The sequence below is a fragment of the Saccopteryx leptura genome, chromosome 10 (genome assembly GCF_036850995.1).
Source record: "Saccopteryx leptura isolate mSacLep1 chromosome 10, mSacLep1_pri_phased_curated, whole genome shotgun sequence".
Taxonomy (NCBI): Eukaryota; Metazoa; Chordata; class Mammalia; order Chiroptera; family Emballonuridae; genus Saccopteryx; species Saccopteryx leptura.
Window position 1 is genome coordinate 56,312,205 of NC_089512.1, and position 21,199 is coordinate 56,333,403.

General features: G+C 46.0%; 1 non-coding gene across 1 annotated transcript; it reads right to left on the reverse strand.

Moving 5' to 3' along the window:
• Window positions 1-18,920: 18,920 nt before the first annotated feature.
• Window positions 18,921-18,996, reverse strand: TRNAS-GGA (transfer RNA serine (anticodon GGA)). Its single transcript has one exon. It is a non-coding gene; the product is annotated as a tRNA-Ser (tRNA).
• Between the last annotated feature and the right edge of the window lie 2,203 nt (window positions 18,997-21,199).

Sequence of the window (21,199 nt, forward strand, 5' to 3'; positions counted from 1 at the left end):
GCCATGTTGCGACCAGAGCCACTCTAGCGCCTCAGGCAGAGGCCACAGAGCCATCCCCAGCGCCCGGGCCATCTTTGCTCCAGTGGAGCCTTGGCTGTGGGAGGGGAAGAGAGAGACAGAGAGGAAGGCGCGGCGGAGGGGTGGAGAAGCAAATGGGCGCTTCTCCTGTGTGCCCTGGCCGGGAATCGAACCCAGGTCCTCTGCACGCTAGGCCGACGCTCTACCGCTGAGCCAACCGGCCAGGGCAACAGGGAAGTCTCTAATACAAAGTCACTTATCTGGCCCTGGCTGGTTGGCTCAGTGGTAGAGCGTTGACCTGGCATGCAGGAGTCCCGGGTTCGATTCCTGGCCAGGGCACACAGGAGAAGCGCCCATCTGCTTCTCCACCCCTCCCCCTCTCCTTTCTCTCTGTCTCTCTCTTCCCCTCCCGCAGCCGAGGCTCCATTGGAGCAAAGATGGCCCGGGCGCTGAGGATGGCTCTGTGGCCTCTGCCTCAGGCGCTAGAATGGCTCTGGATGCAACAGAGCGACGCCCCAGAGGGGCAGAGCATTGCCCCCTGGTGGGCGTGCCGGGTGGATCCCGGTCGGGTGCATGCGGGAGTCTGTCTGACTGTCTCCCCGTTTCTAGCTTCGGAAAAATGAAAAAAAAATAAAAAAGAAAAAAAAGTCACTTATCTGAGGCATGATGGGATTGTACCACCCCACATCAAAAAGGGTGGGAAAGGCTTAGTCCTAAAACCAAGCCCCAGGCTACAAGGATCCTGCCTGCCCACAGCCTGCCTCCAACACACATTAATATCACCTGGGCAGCGCAATCTTTAACAAAGTGAGCATAATATATTTTATCTGCCCAACATCATGGGAGTAAAGAAGGAAAGAAAATTTATTTATGTTGCCCCTACCTGGATAACCAGCATTCTCTCCTTAGACAGTTAATTCTTGTACTCCTCTGGATTGTGTCTTCTGCCTCCTTCCAGATTTCCCAGGAAGACAGAGCTCACACACTGTGGTGTCATGTTTCCTTCAACCTTAGATGAGAGGAGCTGGAATATCAAGGGTCTGTGGCCACCTGGTCCAGCCTTGTGGTGATAAAAAACCCATAACTCCCAGTAAGTGACTCTCTGTTCCCAGCAAGATGCCTCAGAAGTTGGCCTCGACTAGCATTTTCAAACTTTATCATCTCAGGGCATACAAAACCTAATTATTAAAATTCTGTGGTGCACTAAAAAAATATCTTTTTTGCTGATTTGACAAAAAATATGTATAATTTAATTGATTTACAAAAAATAATAATAATTACCTACCTTTTTTGCTCCAAGTGACTTTTTTAATATCAGGTACCTATATTAGTATATAAGGACTTCTGGTACCAAGAATTAACCAACATGCCTGACCAGGCGGTGGCGCAGTGGATAGAACGTCGGACTGGGATGCGGAGGACCCAGGTTCAAGACCCTGAGGTCACCAGCATGAGCGCGGGCTCATCTGGTTTGAGCAAAAGCTCACCAGCTTGGACCCAAGGTCGCAGCCTCGAGCAAGGGGTTACTCGGTCTGCTGAAGGCCTGCGGTCAAGGCACATATGAGAAAGCAATCAATGAACAACTAAGATGTCGCAATGAAAAACTGATGATTGATGCTTCTCATCTCTCTCCATTCCTGTCTGTCTGTCCCTATCTATCCCTCTCTCTGACTCTCTGTCTCTGTAAAAAAAATAAAAAATAATAATTAAGATAAATAAAATTTAATTTAAAAAAAAGAATTAACCAACATAATAAGCTATCTTATTATGTGATGTGACTAAAAAGATGTAACTCTATTATATGGCCTATATGTATATGGTTCAAGACAGGGCATCTACACCAAATGGCAATTGCTGTGTTGGTTGTATTTTTTTATTTGGCAACCTAAGGGTAAAGAGGTCAGTGCCCCTGACTAAATAGGTACTGAATATTTTTAAAATTCTTGCAGCCCATCGGTTGAAAATCACTGGCCTAAACCCATAAAACCCACCAGTTTCCATGTCCATCTCTGCCTGCCAGCTCAGACCTCAGATGGAAGGAAGCCTGTCGCCCAGGTGATATTAATGTGTGTTGGGGGCGGGCTGTGGACAGGCCTGGGGCTTGTAGCCTGGGGCTTGGTTTTAGGAATAAGCCTTTCCCCCCCTTTTTGATGTGGGGTGGTACAATCCCATCATGCCTCAGATAAGTGACTTTGTATTAGAGACTTCCCTGTTTTGTATATTGGATTAAAGGTTTTGATTTCTACACTATAAAATGGAGGCGGAACAGGAGCTTGCACTCTCTTGGTTCCTGAGATTAGCATTAGAGAGCAGAGAACGGAGAAAGGCCACGTGGAGGAGGTCTGGAGAAGCAGCCAAGATGGCAGAGTGCTGAAGGAAAAGCCAGTTTCTGCAGTTTGTGCAGGGAGAAGGAAGGAGATGGGGAACAGAGGTGAATAAGTCTGGTGAGCTAAAACCTTGGATTCTAGGAGACTTGGATAAGTCAGTAGCTTTGTGAGCGCTGAATGAGTGGGTTTTGAAGCCCAGTGTGTGTTTTTACTTGCCCGCCGGGTGCAAGCTAGGATTAAAGATGATGGCCCACCAGCTCTTGGCTCCATTGTTTCTTTACTGACTGTCCGAATCCAATGCGAACCTGCATGGGCCAGGCGGCTGCGATGGTGTCCGTGGATACTGGCCACACACTGCCTCTTTGAGTGTTGTAATTTTGCAGCAAATTTAAATTGCAGGCTGGTTGGTGACCAGAGTGGTATAAGAAAGAGACAGCCGGAATAGTCAGTTATCCACAGACAGTTCTGTTGTGTGAGAAAAGAGTTTTTACTTTCATATAAAGAAGCCGGATATATATTCTTTAAAAAGAGCTCATAGAATATGAAAATGAGTGATATAAATTGCTTAACACTTCTTTTAGAAATGTTTTCCTATTCTAGGATAAGTAAAATTAAATCCTCTGGGTAGTCAGAGCTAGACGGAGTGCAAAATGGCAGACTGCTTTTTTCCCTTCTTTACTAAGAATCCAGAAGCCCTAGTATAGTCATGTACTGGTTTAATATGGGCAAATTCCTTAATTGCTTTTAAAGTCAGTTTTCTAATCTGTTAAAAGAGGATAACATTAGTGACACAGAATTAATTCAAACAGAAAAAATATAATACTTATGCAAAAATAAAACAAACATGTGTTAAAAATTTCATTCAAGCTGTTAATTATTGAGACAGCTAATAAGATATTTTGACTGGTTCAAAGGAGAATATGAGGACCAGAAATATATTTAATCAGTCAAAGCAATGCCAAAAAAAATTGCTCATAGTTGTGAAACTGATTAATATCCTACAAGGCAAGAGATGGTAATGCCTAGGATTTCTTTTTCTACCATATAGAACTTAATTGCATCTCTCTTGGGAAAATTTCATTTGCATCCTTGTAGAGTGGAATTATTTACATTCTTCTCAGACAAGAATTATTTGCAATGCTATTCCTTTTTCAAGTTAACTTCCATCCCATCCCTATAGAGTTGTAAAATAGCCTGGTTGAGGAGGTGACAGGACAAACGACTGCCCATAGGTCAAATTCAGAACACAGCCTGTTTTTATAGAGCCCATAACGCATGGCTTTTACATTATTTTTTCTTTTTTTGTGTGTGTGTGACAGAGACAAAGAGAGAGACAGAAAGAAGGACAGATAGGGACAGACATACAAGAAGGGAAAGATATGAGAAGCATCAATTCTTCATTGCAGCACCTTAATTGTTCATTGATTGCTTTCTCATATGTGCCTTGATGGGGAGAAAGAGGGCTACAGCAGAGTAAATGACCCCTTGCTCAAGCCAATGACCTTGGGCTTCAAGTCCATGACCTTTGGACTCAAGCCAGCAACCATGGGGTCATATCTATGATCCCACACTCAAGCCAGCGACCCAACGCTCCAGCTGGTGAGCCCCGGCCCAAGCCAGATGAGTCACTGCTCAAGCTGGATGAGCTTGCACTTAAGCCAGCAACCTCAGGATTTCAAAACTGGGTCCTCTGTATCCCAGTCTGATGTTCTATCCACTGTACCACCACCTGCCTACTCAGGCTACTTTTTTTTTTTTAAGTAAAAGGAGGGGAGGTAGAGAGACAGACTCCGCATGTGCCCTGACTGGGATCCACTCAGCAACCTCTATCTGGGGCCAATGTTTGAATCAACCAAGCTATTTTTAGTACTTGAGGCTGACACACTCAGATCAACCCAGCTATCCTCAGCTCCCCAGCTGCCACTTGTATCCAATCGAGTCACTGGCTGCGGGAGGGGAAGAGAGAGAGAAAGGATAGAGGGGTGGAGAGAGAAACAGATGGTTGTTTCCCTTGTGTGCCCCAGACATCCATAACCCGGGCTGACACTCTATACACTGAGCCAACCAGCCAGGGCCAGAATGTCTTATTAAAGCCAGAACTTCAGGCCCTGGCCGGTTGGCTCAGTGGTAGAGCATTGGCCTGGCATGCGGAAGTCCCGGGTTCGATTCCCGGCCAGGGCACATAGGAGAAGCGCCCATCTGCTTCTCCACCCCTCCCCCTCTCCTTCCTCTCTGTCTCTCTCTTCCCCTCCCGCAGCCGAGGCTCCATTGGAGCAAAGATGGCCCGGGTGCTGGGGATGGCTCCTTGGCCTCTGCCCCAGGTGCTAGAGTGGCTCTGGTCACAACAGAGCGACGCCCCGGAGGGGCAGAGCATCGCCCCCTGGTGGGCAGAGCGTCGCCCCCTGGTGGGCGTGCCTGGTGGATCCCGGTCGGGCGCATGCGGGAGTCTGTCTGACTGTCTCTCCCCGTTTCCAGCTTCAGAAAAATACAAAAAAATAAAAAATAAAGCCAGAACTTCAGATGACAAATATTTATTGTCCATCAGTACTGTGCTGGGCCCTGGAGATACAAAGTAAATAAGATACCATCCCTTGTCTCTGGAGCTCCCAATACATTGGGAAAGCCTGACAGATAAGCCATAATCACAACACAAGAGAATGTGAGCTATAATAGAAGTGTAACCATTACTTATCACTTTAGTAATGCTGCATAACAAACAACCACAGAACCTCAGTGGCATGCTGCAGTTATTATTTGTTCATGAATCCAGATGGTTATCTAAGTGTTTTGCCTTTTTGACAGGACTTGATTGATACCTGGGAGCCAACTGGAGGCCAGGTCTCCTGGCTGGAATGACTGGTTCACCTCCATGCAGACTGCTCCTGGCATTTTCATGGTGATGGCAGATGTGTAATATTTCTTTTTAACTAAATGTTGGGCAAAGGAGTTTGTAAAATTTGTAATTTTTTAGTTTGCTCACTTTTATTTTTAAAAATGGCGCTGGGCAACCACATGTGTGCTTACCCTCAGAGCAGGGCAGTTGATTGTGGATTGCATTCCTGCTTGGGAAGAGTCATTGTTATGCTAATGTGTGCTGGAGGAAGGATCTTTGTGGGCCCAGGTAGTTTTTTTTTGTTTGTTTGTTTGTTTGTTTTTTCTGAAGTTGGAAACGGGGAGGCAGTCAGACAGACTCCCGCATGAGCCCGAGTGGGATCCACCTGGCATGCCCACCAGGGGGCGATGCTCTGCCCATCTGGGGCATTGCTCTATTGCAACCAGGGCCATTCTAGCACCTGAGGCAAAGGCCAAGGAGCCATCCTCAGCGCCCGGGCCAACTTTCTTCCAATAGAGCCTTGGCTGCGGGAGGGGAAGAGAGAGACAGAGAGGAAGGAGAGGAGGAGGGGTGGAGAAGCAGATGGGTGCTTCTCCTGTGTGCCCTGGCCGGAAATCGAACCCGGGACTCCTGCATGCCAGGCTGACACTCTACCACTGAGCCAACCAGCCAGGGCCCAGGTAGTTTTTTAGAAGGAGGAAGAAGGAGACGAAGAAGAAGTCAAAATGGAAGGGAAGGAGAGAGAAGCCAGTTTTGCAGAATAAGAAGCCATGTTGGCAGCTGGTGGGGGCCTTTGATTCTAGAAAAAAACAGATGAGTCAGTGGTTTTGGGAGCCCTGAATGGAAAGAAAGGGAAGTGTTTTTTCTCTGTGTGTGTTTTACTCATCAGCCGGTTGCGAGGCTAGAATAAAGGAATAGCTCACCATTTTTTGGCTCCACTGTTTCTTTACTGTTGGCCCGAATCTAATGGGAACCTGCACCTGCCTGGCCATGACGATGGTGGCCGCGGCCCCTGGCCTTACACTACAGAATATTTAAATTTATATTTTTTGATAGGTAAAACCATTTCCCCAGGGAAATAATACTATTTTTCACAAAGACTAAAGGAACTATCTGTCCTATGATTCAGGTTTATTTTACAAGATATGAACTGCCATCCCCTGCCTGTTTACTTGGCAGCACTTCTTGGTGATGACCTTAGCTTTGAACCCCAGAGCAGGCTGCAGATAGGGCATGAGACAATTTTAAATAATCAACTCACTGCTATGCTGGACTTCATGAAACTTACACCAACTGGAACTAACCTTCGAAGAAATCTGTTGGGCAAATGAGTTTGTAAAATTTGTGGGGGGGGTTTTGTTGGGGTTTTTTTTTTTTTTGTATTTTTCTGAAGCTGGAAACGGGGAGGCAGTCAGACAGACTCCCGCATGTGCCCGACCAGGATCCACCTGGCATGCCCACTAGGGGGTGATACTCTGCCCATCCAGGGCGTCGCTCTGTTGCGACCAGAGCCATTCAAGCACCTGAGGCAGAGGCCACAGAGCCATCCCCAGCGCCCGGGCCAACTTTGCTCCAATGGAGCCTTGGCTGCGGGAGGGGAAGAGAGAGACAGAGAGGAAGGAGAGGGGGAGGGGTCGAGAAGCAGATGGGCGCTTCTCCTGTGTGCCCCAGCCAGGAATCAAACCCGGGACTTCCGCACGCCAGGCCGACGCTCCACCACTGAGCCAACTGGCCAGGGCAAAATTTGTGTTTTTTGAATTTGCTTACTTTTATTGTTAAAAATGGCGCTGGGCAGCCACGTGTGAGCTTGCCCTCAGAGCAGGGCAGTTGATTACAAATTCAGATTACCTTCCTGCTTGGGAAGAGCCATTGTTATGTTAACGTTTGCTGGAAGGAGGGGATTCGTGCCATAAAATTTTAAAAAGAAAAAGAGAAGAAGGAAGAAGGAAACCATGATGGCAGGAAAGGAGAAGCCAGTTTGTGCAGAGAGGAGAAGGGAGAAGGTGTACAAATGGGGAACCAGAGGTGACTGAGACTGGTGAAGGCCTTTGATTCTAGGAAAAGCTGGAAAAGATTCTCCTGGTTGTGGAACCGGAGAATGTGTCAGGGTTTTGGAGTCCTGTGTGTGTTTACTTGCCAGCCAGTGTGAGGCTACAATAAAGGAATGGCCCACCATTTTTTGGCTACACTGTTTCTTTACTGTCTGCCCAAATCCAATAAGAATCTGCATGTGAATGGCCACGATGGCGGCAGCTACTGGCCATACAGAATCCCAATCATAATGTAAAGAATCTTGAAATTTTGGTGTGAAAAAACTCAGAAACAACGTAACACTGAATGACAATGTCAAACCTTTCTTAGTATCATCACTGCTAACATTATTGGCCAATAAAAGTCACATGACAAATTCAGAAACAAGGGGCAAGCAAATAAAACTCCTAGATGGCAAGAGTTGCTGTAAAGCCAGTAGCCGTGGCCACCATCACAACCGCCTGGCCCATGCAGGTTTGCATGGGATTTGGACAGTCGGTAAAGAAACAAAGGAGCCAAAAACTGGTGGGCCATCATCTTTAATCCTAGCTTGCACCCAGCGGGCAAGTAAGAACACACACTCGACTCCAAAACCCACTCACATTCAGTGCTCACAAAGCTACTGACTTATCCGAGTTTCCTAGAATCAAAGGTTTCTAGCTCACCAGACTTATTCACCTCTGTTCCCCATCTCCTTCCTTCTCCTTGCACAAACTGGCTTCTCCTTCAGCACTCTGCCATCTTGGCTGCTTCTCCCGTCCTCCACGTGACCTCTCTCTGCTCTCTGCTCTCTAATGCTAATCTTAGGAACCAAGAGAGAGTAAGCTCCAGGTCTGCCCCACTTTATAGTGTAGAAACCAAAACCTTTAATCCAATATACAAACAAGGAAGTCTCTAATACAAAGTCAGTTATTTGAGGCATGATGGGATTGCACCACCCCACATCAAAAAGGGTGGGAAAGACTTAGTCCCAAAACCAAGCCCCAAGCTACAAGGATCCTGCCTGCCCACAGCCTGCCCCCAACACACACCCATCCCAAGCAAGAAGGGCAACCAATACCATCACCAGGGCGACAGGCTTTCACATGGGCAGCGCCATCTTTAACAAAGTGAGCATAATATATTTTATCTGCCCAACAGTTGCAAAGTCCCATGGCAAAGGTTATGGATAAAGGGAGGGAAGGAGGGGGAAAGAATTGGCCATTTTTATAATCTACCATAAGAAGTATGAAAAAGAAACGCTACAGGTAGAAGCTTAAAATCCAAACAGGAAAATTATTTTAGAAGCTTTTCCATTCCACAGACCCAAGATTACGTTTTCTAAATACTATATAAACCAGAAAGAACACTGCCATTCCAAGCAATAAAAAAATAACAAATAAAACATACTGAGCCCTTGCAATGTACCGGTACCTGTGTCAAATGCTTCATACACACTAATTCAGCCTTTCTCCTGACAAGTGCAAGACATGTATGATTACTCCAGTTATAGATGAAGAAACTAAAGGTCAAAGAAGTTTGATAACTTGCTCAAGGCTACATAGCCAGGCATTCTAGAACAGTGGTCCCCAACCCCCGGGCCGCGGAGCGGTACCAGTCCATGGGCCATTTAGTACCAGTCCACAGAGAAAGAATAAATAACTTACATTATTTCCATTTTATTTATATTTAAGTCTGAACGATGTTTTGTTTTTTAAAAATGACCAGATTCCCTTTGTTACATCCGTCTAAGACTCACTCTTGATGCTTGTCTCGGTCACGTGATACATTTATCCGTCCCACCCTAAAGGCAGGCCCGTGAAAATATTTTCTGACATTAAATCGGTCCGTGGCCCAGAAAAGGTTGGGGACCACTGCTGTAGAACCTCTTCTCTGTTGTGGAGACAAGAACTACTCGGAGACCACAAGACGTGCACCAAGGGCCTTAGGGGAGTCCGCCTCACAATCCCCTATGCAGGTTTCATGAGACAGCCCTGACTCCCAGTCCTTATAGTATTTATTGATATACACAAAATAGAAGCAGGGACAAGAATGGGGAAGTCAGAAAGCAGAGAAGAGAATGGGGGAAAGAGAATGAGGAAATCAGAAAGGGGAACTTCTTTAGAACAGATTAAAGGGCAAGCCGAAGTAGCTCAATGTCCCCAGTATTGATTAATCAGAATTACTAATTCTATCCCTATTGTGCTGTGGTTCAGTATTTTTGTCAGTAAAGCCACTGTGGCCTTTGCCTCAGGGCATTGGACTCTGTCCCTGTTCTAAATTCCTATTCAGGGCCTCTACACTTCTCTCCTGAGGGATACCATAAAAATTAAAGTTATGGCCTGACCAGGCGGTGGCACAGTGGATAGAGTGTCGGACTGGGATGCGGAAGAACCCAGGTTCGAGACCCCGAGCTTGCCAGCTTGAGTGCGGGCTCATCTGGTTTGAGCAAAAGCTCACCAGCTTAGACCCAAGGTCGCTGGCTCCAGCAAGGAGTTACTCAATCTGGTGAAGGCGCGTGGTCAAGGCACATATGAGAAAGCAATCAATGAACAACTAAGGTGTCGCAATGCACAATGAGAAACTAATGATTGATGCTTCTCATCTCTCCGTTCCTGTCTGTCTGTTCCTGTCTATCCCTCTCTCTAACTCTCTCTCTGTCTCTGTAAAAAATAAAAAAAATAAAAAAATTAAAGTTATGCCCATCGGCTTGTCCTACTTTTCCTTACTATAAAGGGCTGTGTCATGTTTTTCACATCTCAATCATTTTTGGTCAAATGTAGTGTGCCAAGAATTAAAATTTCAGTAAGTGAACCACCAGGAATGAATTACAGCATAGGTCAGCCAAAAATCACCATTGTATACTAACAGACAAAGAGGCAAAGCCTATTTGTCATCCTTTTCCTGAAATACTAAAATTTGAAATTGCTGATATCATTTGTGTTGTGTCAGTTGCAATACACATTCAAGTAATCCTAAAAAGTCTAATAATTATGTGCCAACCAAAGATGAGGGCTGTGTTTTTTCATTCAATGTCTCATGCGTTTTTTAATAAGGTGACCAATTGTCCTCCTTTAGGGAGGACAGTCCTTCTTTTGTAAGTTTCGTCCTCCTTCAAAAAGTGTCCTCCTACATGTCCTCCTTTTGATATTAGAAGACTAATCTGTAAATGTCCGTATTCGATCTATGTAGAGTCAATACATTGCATGTGATGTGATGTATTTGTATTTAAATGAGTACTTTTTTCTTACAATTATTATTAAAAATTAATAGGCATGTAAGCATAATTACAATATAAAATATTACAAATGTTTTTATTATGCATTTATCATATTATACTGTATTATTGTTGCAATGAATAAAATGTTTCTTTTATTTACGGTATTGTTTTCTTCAACTTATTTTTGTCCTCCTTTTCATTGTAAAAAATTTGGTCACCTTAATTTTTTTTTTTTTTTTACAGAGACAGAGAGCGTCAGAGAGGGATAGACAGGGACAGACTGACAGGAACAGAGAGAGATGAGAAGCATTTCAATCATCAGTTTTTAGTTGTGGCACTTTAGTTGTTCATTGATTGCTTCCTCATATGTCCCTTGACTGTGGGGCTACAGCAGACTGAGTAACCCCTTGCTCTAGCCAGAGACCTTGGGTCCAAGCTGGTGAGCTTTGCTCAAACCAGATGAGCTCACGCTCAAGCTGGCAACCTCGGGGTCTCGAACCTGGGTCGTCTGCATCCCAGTCTGACACTCTATCCACTGTGCCACTGCCTGGTCAGGTGGTCACCTTAATTTTTAATGAAACTATTTCACTTCTCATGTTTGAAAAACAATAGCCTAAGTTTTCATCTCTATCACATTATTTTGTTTGAGGTAGTCCTTTGCCTGCCTTTGCTGACACCTTCAAGATACAGGGAAGAAAGAAGTTAAGTACATAGACGTGAACATTCAGAGTCATTTGGTATTGACTTGCCATCAGAGAAAACTTTCTCACCCTAAAAGATTGGACTTGCACTTGGTACAACCCATTTGGTTTCCCTCCTGAAATACACAATTTTCCATCTTTCCAGGAGTCAGCTCCCATCAATGTCTGGCGTGGAATAAAAAACTCAAAAAATCAAACAAAGCCTTGCCTCAGCAATCCTGTCAAATTTTCCACTGGAACTTCTAAAATGGCCCACTTTTCAAAGTGACATAACAATCAATGAGCCATTTAGTGATTTAGCTGGAAATATAAAGCCCAGGCTATTTATCCATAAACCTTTCCATAAAGTTAAAAAAAAAAAAAAAAACTCAGCAAGGAGACACAAGAAAGAGAACTTTTTCTTAGGATATACATCAAAGATAGCAAAGGGTTTCACCTCACATGACAACTTCAGTCAAATGGTAATTCTGCCTGAAGCACAGTGTTAAGAACAATTTTGAGGTCATGTCCAGAGATAATGGGAAATGTGTGCAGTCGATTAGTAATGTCTGCTTAGTTATACAGTTAGGAGCAGCAGCCTCAGTGCCACTCTGGCTTTGTTCTTCCTAATGTCCCAGTTATGTAAAAGTTTATGGATCTAGAGTTATCCAGTATGTTTTATTATATATGACCAATAAAAAAGTATCTTTTGATGCCCAGCATAACTAATGGCATTAAAGAAATTACAGTAGATCTTAGTGTCTCTCCATAATGGACCACTATCAGAAAAGTGATCTAGGCCCTGGCCGGTTGGCTCGGCAGTAGAGCGTCGGCCTGGCGTGCGGGGGACCAGGGTTCGATTCCCGGCCGGGGCACATAGGAGAGGCGCCCATTTGCTTCTCCACCCCTCCCCCTCTCCTTCCTCTCTGTCTCTCTCTTCCCCTCCCACAGCCGAGGCTCCATTGGAGCGAAGATGGCCCGGGCGCTGGGGATGGCTTCTTGGCCTCTGCCCCAGGCGCTAGAGTGGCTCTGGTCACGGCAGAGCGACACCCCGGAGGGGCAGAGCATCGCCCCCTGGTGGGCGGAGCGTCACCCCTGGTGGGCGTGCCGGGTGGATCCTGGTCGGGCGCATGCGGGAGTCTGTCTGTCTCTCCCCATTTCCAGCTTCAGGAAAAAATAAATAAATTAATTAATTAATTAATTAATAAATAAAAGAAAAGTGATCTAGAACTTTTCCCCTAAACAACTATGTAAGAAATTCACAACATGCTTTTATATATTTCTTGTTCATATCCAAGCTCCATAGAATTGGTTCACCTAATTGGATTTCTTTTTAAAAATAAAACATTGGGGAATCATCATACTTATGTGAATTCTCTGAGCATACATATTAAAATTTTGATTTTTCTCCTGTTAAATAAATCATTGTGGTATTTTTTTCTATTTTCTTCCAAAAGAAATTGAATGCTATAAAATGACTACATAACCACAGCTTTCTGCAGCCCAGAATCAAATCAGTGGCATTCCACTAGGTACATAGTCAGTCAGTACTGAGAGTCTTGTTCAATAAAAGCAATACACCCCATAGCATGACTCCAAGGACCACATCAGATCATTAGGTAGAAATTTACTGCCTTTATTGTCAGGTACCTCCTTAAAGTTCAAAAATGATAGTTGTTCCAACAAGTTAGCACTTATTGTACATCTTCTCTTATCACCTTGTAGAGCTGTGGAAAGAGAATCAATCTTACTGAGTGATGTCTGCAGAGACCTGGGAACCAGTGGTGTTTTGTGCCTTAAGCAAAGGTTGGAGCACAATTGCAATTCAAAAATCAAATTATTGGCCTGACCAGGCAGTGGCGCAGTGGATAGAGCATTGGACTGGGATGCAGAGGACCCAGGTTTGAGACCCCAAGGTCACCAACTTGAGCGCGGGCTCATCTGGTTTGAGCAAAAGCTCACCAGCTTGGACCCAAAGTCGCTGGCTCGAACAAGGGGTTACTCGGTCTGCTGTAGCCCCACGGTCAAGGCACATATGAGAAAGCAATCAATGAACAACTAACGTCTAACGTGTCGCAATGTGCAATGAAAAATTAATGATTGATGTTTCTCATCTCTCCGTTCCTGTCTGTCTGTCCCTGTCTATCTCTCTTTCTGACTCTCTCTCTGTCTCTGTAAAAACAAACAAACAAAAAAAATCAAATTATTGAAAAGGGAAAAAAAGCCATCCTTTTCTCTTCTCCTTTTCTCCTTTTCCTTATCCTTTAGTGCCATCTCAAGGATTTTGTAAGAACCGCTCAAAATAAAGCCAAGACATTCAACAAAACATGGAGGTCTGGAATTCCAAGCAAGAACTCACCCAATTCACCTGATGCAAAGCAGAGAGTCATTGGGGAACAAGGGCCCTGCTGGTACCTAGCAGGGTCGTCCTGGATGGGCTTCTCTGGAATACCTTCATAGCTGCCACAATAAATGTGCAGGAAAAAAATTTCAAGCCTAAAGAAAGGTTTAAAGAGCCTGACCAGGTGGTGGCGCAGTGGACAGAGCGTCAGACTGGGATGCGGAAGGACCCAGATTAGAGACCCCGAGGTCGCCAGTTTGAGCACAGGCTCATCTGGCTTGAACAAAAAGCTTACCAGCTTGGACCCAAGGTCACTAGCTCGAGTAAGGGGTTACTCAGTCTGCTGAAGGCCCGCGGTCAAGGCACATATGAGAAAGCAATCAATGAACAACTAAGGTGTCGCAACAAAAAACTGATGATTGATGCTTCTCATTTCTCTCCATTCCTGTCTGTCTGTCCCTATCTATCCCTCCGACTCTCTCTCTGTTCCTATAAAAATAATAAATAAATAAATAAAATATTCATATGTGTCAACTCAACAGTTCTTTAAAAAAAAAAAAAAAAAAAAAAGAAAGGTTTAAAGAGTTTTTTTGAGCCAGGGATTTTGGGGGTTAGTCCCAGAAGAAAAATCTCAAAGGATTAAGACAATACTCTAGGACAGAGGTCGGGAGCCTATGGCTTGCGAGCCAGAATTGACTCTTGATGGCTGCATCTGGCTCACAGATAAATCTTTAATAAAAATAATAATAACATTAAAAATATAAAACATTCTCATGTATTACAATCCATTCATTTCCTACCGCTCATGTTCATAGTTGCGGGTAGCTGGAGCCAACCACAGCTGTCCTCCGGGACAACACTAAATTTTTATTGGATAATGCGTAAGGTACACGGGTTGTTGTGAGGTCAGGAAGTAAACCTCCCTCCTTTTAATCAAGTAGTCAGCTAGCTAATTGCAGAAACCCTTTTGACGAAGAAGATGGCTAAAAGAAAAAAAGATGAGGAGTATCGTACTTTTCAGCAGGAATGGACAGAGGAATTCGCCTTTGTGGAGAGAGCAGGTTCTGCAGTGTGTCTAATATGCAATGAGCCTGACCTGTGGTGGCACAATGGATAAAGCATCGACCTGGAAATGCTGAGGTTGACCTGGAAATGCTGAGGTTGCCGGTTCGAAACCCTGGGCTTGCCTGGTCAAGGCACATATGGGAGTTGATGCTTCCAGCTCCTTCCCTCTTCTCTCTCTCTGTTTCTCTCTCTCCCTCTCTCTCCTCTCTAAAAATGAATAAATAAAATTAAAATAAATAAATAAATTTAATATGCAATGATAAAATTGCATCAATGAAATGGTCAAATATAAAGCGGCACTTCGACACACACCATACTACATTTGCATCCAAATATCCAGCGGAGGACAGCAGGAAGAAAGCATGTCAAGAGCTACTGTACAGAATGCAAGCTAGTCAGCAGCAACTCTGTGTTTGGACCCAACAAGGTGACTGGAATTCGGCTAGCTTTGCTGGTGCTTTAGCAATTGTGAGAAACAGAAAGCCATTCACAGATGGGGAGTATGCCAAAACATTCATGCTTGATGTTGCCAATGAACTTTTTGACGACTTTTTGGATAATGACAAGATAACCAAACAAATAAAAGACATGCCTCTGTCAGCAAGAACTGTTCATGATCATACCATCATGATGGCAAATCAAATTGAGGCAACACAAGTGAAGGACATAAATGCAGCACCATTCTTTTCTCTCGCTTTGGATGAGTCAACAGACATAGCCATTTATCCCAGTTCAGCGTGATTGCTAGGTATGCTGTTGGTGACACACTACCTGAGGAAAGTCTTGCTATTTTGCCTATGAAAGAGACAACAAGAGGGGAGGATTTATTCAAGTCTTTCACTGAGTTCACTAAAGAAAAAAATCTACCGATGGATAAACTTATTTTCGGTGTGTACTGATGGTGCTCCATGCATGGTGGGGAGACACAGAGGATTCGTAGTGCTTCTTCATGAACATGAAAAGAGACCCATCCTAAGTTTTCACTGCATCCTACATCAGGAAGCGCTTTGTGCTCAGATGTGTGGCGAGCAGCTTGGTGAGTTGATGTCGCTGGTCATTCGAGTAGTCAACTTTATTGACTACTGAGCTTTAAATGATCGCCAGTTTAAAACACTGCTGGATGAAGTTGGAATAATTATCCTGCTCTGCTTCTGCGCAGCAGTGTGCATTGGTTGTCAAGAGAGGTGCTCAGCCATTTTGCGGCTTGTCTGAGCGAAATCTGAACTTTTCTTGAAATGAAAAAAGTCAAGCATCCTGAGTTAGTTAACACTGAGTGGCTCCTGAAGTTCTACTATCTCGTGGACATGACTGAACATCTGAACCAGCTCAGTGTGAACATGCAAGGCATTGGAAATACAATCTTATCCCTTCAACAAGCAGTGTTTGCATTTGAAAACAAGCTGGAACTCTTCATCGCTGACATTGAAACAGGTTGTTTACTACACTTTGAAAAACTGGGAGAGTTTAAAGATGCAGCAACAGCAAGTGACCCTGCTCAACATCTTGATCTCCAGCAGCTAGCGGGCTTCACATCTAATCTCCTGCAGTCGTTCAAAGCGCACTTTGGAGACTTTCGTGAACGCACTCGTCTTTTTAAGTTCATCACCCATCCACACAAGTGTGCAGTGGTCAGCGCCGACCTGAGTTACATCCCCGGTGTCTCTGTCAGAGATTTGAGCTACAAGCTGCTGACCTGAAGGCCTCAGACATGTGGTGAATAAGTTCAAGTCACTGAATGAAGATTTGGAAAGACTTACACGACAGCAAGCAGAGTTGGCGTGCAAACACAAGTGGGGATAAATGAAAAAACTTCAACCCTCAAACCAGCTAATTGTCAAAACTTGGAACGCACTTCCCATCACATACCACACACTACAGCATGTGAGTATTGCTGTACTGACAATGTTTGGCTCTACATATGCATGTGAGCAGTCTTTCTCACATCTAAAGAATGTTAAGACCACCCTATGATCACATTTAACGGATGGAAGTCTCAACACCTGCATGAAGCTTAACCTCACCACGTATCAACCAGACTACAAAGCCATCAGCAAAACCATGCAGCACCAGAAGTCGCATTAATGGTAAGAAGTACTTTATTCATCATTGGTTAGCAATAGCATATCAATGTTATTAAAAAGAATTCAGAGACTTATTGTACTTTAAAAGTGTTGGTCTTACATAAAATGCACACATTTACTTGTATTTAGTGTTAAACATATTGTATGGCTCTCATGGAATTACATTTTAAAATATGTGGCATTTGCCTGACCAGGCAGTGGCGCAGTAGGTAGAGCGTCGGACTGGGATGCAGAACACCCAGGTTCGAGACCCTGAGGTCACCAGCTTGAGCGCGGGATCATCTGGTTTGAGCAAAAGCCCACCAGCTTGAACACAAGGTCGCTGGCCCCAGCAAGGGGTTACTGGGTCTGCTGAAGGCCCGCAGTCAAGGCACATATGAGAAAGCAATCAATGAACAACTAAGGTGTTGCAACGCGCAAGGAAAAACTAATAATTGATGCTTCTCATCTCTCTCCGTTCCTGTCTATCCCTCTCTCTGACTCACTCCCTGTCTCTGTAAAAAAATTAATTAATTAAAAAAAAAAGTGGCATTCATGGCTCTCTCTCAGCCAAAAAGGTTCCTGACCCCTGGTTTATGCTGTAAAAGGTAAAATTAAAACTATAGTATAGGCCCTGGCCGGTTGGCTCAGCGGTAGAGCATCGGCCTGGCGTGCGGGGGACCCGGGTTCGATTCCCGGCCAGGGCACATAGGAGAAGCGCCCATTTGCTTCTCCACCACCCCCCCTCCTTCCTCTCTGTCTCTCTCTTCCCCTCCCGCAGCGGAGGCTCCATTGGAGCAAAGATGGCCCGGGCACTGGGGATGGCTCCTTGGCCTCTGCCCCAGGCGCTAGAGTGGCTCTAGGTCGCGGCAGAGCAACGCCCCGGAGGGGCAGAGCATCGCCCCCTGGTGGGCGTGCCGGGTGTATCCCGGTCGGGTGCATGCGGGAGTTTGTCTGACTGTCTCTCCCCGTTTCCAGCTTCAGAAAAATACAAAAAAAACAAAACAAAACATTAAAAACAAACAAACAAAAAAAAACTATAGTATAGCCTGACCAGGAGGTGACACAGTGAATATAGCATTGGCCTGGGATGCTGAGAACCCAGGTTTGAGACCCTGAGGTCACCAGCTTGAACATGGGCTCACCAGCTTAAGCACAGGGTCTCCAGCTTGAGTGTGGGATCGTAGACATGACCCCATGGCCATTGGCTTCAGCCCAAAAGTCGTTGGCTTGAAACCCAAGGTTGCTGGCTTAAGCAAGGGGTCAGTGGCTTGGCTGGAGCACTCCCACCCCAGGTCAAGGCACATATGAGAAAGCAATCAATGAACAACTAAGGTGCCACAACTATGAATTGATGCTTCTCATCTCTCTCCCTTCTTGTCTGTCTGTCTGTCTGTCTCTCTCTCTCTTCCTCTCAAAAAAAAGTAGCAAAACATGTTTTTTCTAAGCTTTTTCTTTTTTTCTAAGCTTGCTGCTCTTGCATCCTCCACCCCTCACATGCTGATTTAGATGAGGAGAGGCCTTCTGCCAGGAGAGGGCACACTTGAGTTCATTCAAGCAGCTGGGAAAGGGTGTCCCTGAGGGTTGAGGAGTTGCATGGCCTCCAGGGAGGGCGAGCCCAGGAATGAAGACAGACCTATGCCCCAAGGCCCTTCACCTGCAATTTCAGACACCAGAGACAGAAGAATCAGAATGCTTCTATAGAGAGAAAAAGCGAAGAAAAACCAATTCAAAAGTCTGGGAATAAGAGGGACACTAAATTGCAGCAGTAGCAACAGGCAAAAGACAATAAACAGAGCAGTCAGAATTCTGAGCCAAAATATCAAACACAAAAGCAGAATACAAACTTTTTTCAGACTTGTAAGAACGCAGGAAATTACCTCTCAGTCATCCTTCCTTGGAAAGTTGTTAAGAGGATATGCTTCATCAAAATAAGGGAGTAGTTCCTGGCTGGGTAGCGCAGTTGGTTAGAGCCTTGTTCCCGATGAGCCAAAGTTGTGGGTTTAATCCCTGGTCAGGGAACATACAAGAATCAACTAATGAGTGCATAAAGTGTAAAAACAAGTTGATGTGGTTTTTTTTGTTTGTTTGTTTGTTTGTTTTTGTATTTTTCTGAAGCTGGAAACGGGGAGACAGACTCCCGCATGCGCCCGACACGCCCACCAGGGGGCAACGCTCTGCCCACCAGGGGGCGTCGCTCTGCCTGGACCAGAGCCACTCTAGCGCCTGAGGCAGAGGCCCACAGAACCATCCCCAGGGCCCAGGCCATCTTTGCTCCAATGGAGCCTCAGCTGTAGGAGGGGAAGAGAGAGACAGAGAGGAAGGAGAGGGGAGGGGTGGAGAAGCAGATGGGCGCTTATCCTGTGTGCCCTGGCCGGGAATCGAACCCGGGACTTCTGCACTCCAGGCCGACGCTCTACCACTGAGCCAACCGGCCAGGGCAAGTTGATGTTTTTTCTCTCTCTCCCTCCCCTTCCTCTATTTCTAAAAAAAGTCAATAAATAAAAATAAATTAAAAAAAAAAAAGCTGCTTGGCTCTGACCAGGCAGTGGCACAGTGGATAGAGCACTGGCCTGGAACATTGAGGACCCAGATTTGAAACCCCAAGGTTGTCGGCTTGAACGCAGGCTCACCAGCTTGAGCACAGGGTCACTGGCTTGAGCGTGTGGGATCGTAGACATGACCCCATGCTTGCTGGCTTGAGCTCAAAGGTTGCTGGCTTGAGCGAGAGGTCACTGGCTCAGCTGGAGCCCCCTGGTCAAGGCATGTATGAGAAAGCAATCACTTAATAACTAAGGCCTGACCAGGTGGTGATGCAGTGGGTAAAGCATTGGACTGGGATGCAGAGGACTCAGGTTCAAAACCCCAAGGTTGCTGGCTTGAGTGTGGGATCATAGACATGACCTCATGGTCGCTAGCTTGAGCCAGGGGTCACTCACTCCACTGTAGCTCCTGGGTCAAGGCACATATGAGAAAGCAATCACCAACTAAGGTGCCGCAACGAAGAATTGATGCTTCTCATCTTTCTTCCTATCTCTCTCTCTCTCTCTCTCTCTCTCTCTCTCTCTCTCTCTCTCTCTCTCACACACACACACACACACACACACACACAGCTTCTTAGCCATTGGTTGGTGGAGATGAGATAAGCCCATAGACTGAATTAGGTCTGCCATAGCCTGGATCTGATCCAGTTCTGTCCAAGAACAGGTTAGAGCTCAAATGCTCTTTGGGAAGTTTTCTCTGACTTTGCCAACACCCCTTGTCAGCTGGATCAAGCACCATCCACTAGGACTCCCACCATCACTGCAGGGAAGCACATGTCCATCAGTGCTGTGCTGCTGCACCCAGCATGAGGCCTGGCACACACAGTGGGATCAGTAAATTAGCCCCCAGGCTCTCTGGAACTGAATAATCTGAAGGAGGGTATGTTGGGCACAACATCCTGCCCCAAGAATCTTCCTTTTTGGGTTGGGGGGATTCTCAATGGGGCTGGGCTGGCTAACCCGGAGGAAGTACGGCCTAGTGAGCATGTGCTGGGTTTAGAAGCAGAGGCGATGGTAAGGACTCTTCCTGTAATCTCGTTGGGAGCCCTGGGCTATGGGCCTCAGGGGCTTTGAGTTGACTAGCCTGCCTTCCTGGAGGAGGAAAGGGGAAGAGAAATACTCTGGGGGGGTGGGTTTTCAATCAGTGGCACTGTCATAATGGAAACAGCACAGTGTTGGGCATCAGAATACTTCCCCTGTGTGGGTGGGCCTCAGAATCTTCGTTATGAGGTGGAAATAACAGTCCTGCACAGGGAGTCTGGCTGAAGAGACAGACGATGACAAAGCACTCTGTTAGCATGCTGATGTTGAAGAGGTACACTGCAGCTGACCCTACAGTGACAGCTAGCCAGGGACTCAAAGACTACATGTTGCCTCCAGCCCAGATAAAAGTCTTTCACTTTTTTTAGTTCCAGCTCTGAACTCTGACCAGTTGGAGCCTTTTGGGGACATTGGATTCCTATTTTCCCAGCCACTCACTCTCTAGTGAGGATTCTCTTTCCAGAGAGAAGATACTGGCTGGGAGGGCCGTTTGGGAGACTGATCTGAGGGTAGGAGCAGATTCTCAGGATGAGTAAAGCCATCCCTGGGGAGGCGCGGGGCGGGGGTGCCAGCTGGGCGGGGGAGGAATGGAGGCCGCCTGAGGGGAACACTGTGTTCTGAGACTTACTCAATGTGTTAGCCCCACACCTCTCAAGGCATCCTCTTTCCATCGGACCCTTGCATAAGGTCGGGGCCCAGCAGGAGGAGGCCTGAGGCTCTGCCTGGACATGGACTCAGTCAGCCTGGAGGAACAGGGTGTATTCTGAACCCCTACCAGGCCTCCTTGGAGGGGAGGAGGGACGTGTCCCTCTCCAAGGCTAGTGCCCCACACGTGTGGGTGAACAGTCGCTCTACTCGGGTGACTGTGTGACAAGGGGCAACCGACTTCCCTCTCTAGGCCACAGTTCTCTGGCGTGTAAAGCGGGGTTGGTAACAGTGTTTGCTTCTCAGGGTTGATACGAGGCTTGACAAGCCCGACGACACCAGGCCGCGCACGCACTCCGCCGCGAGGCCAGTATTTGGGGAGGTCACCGCCCCGCCTCGGCGCGCCCCGCCCCTCG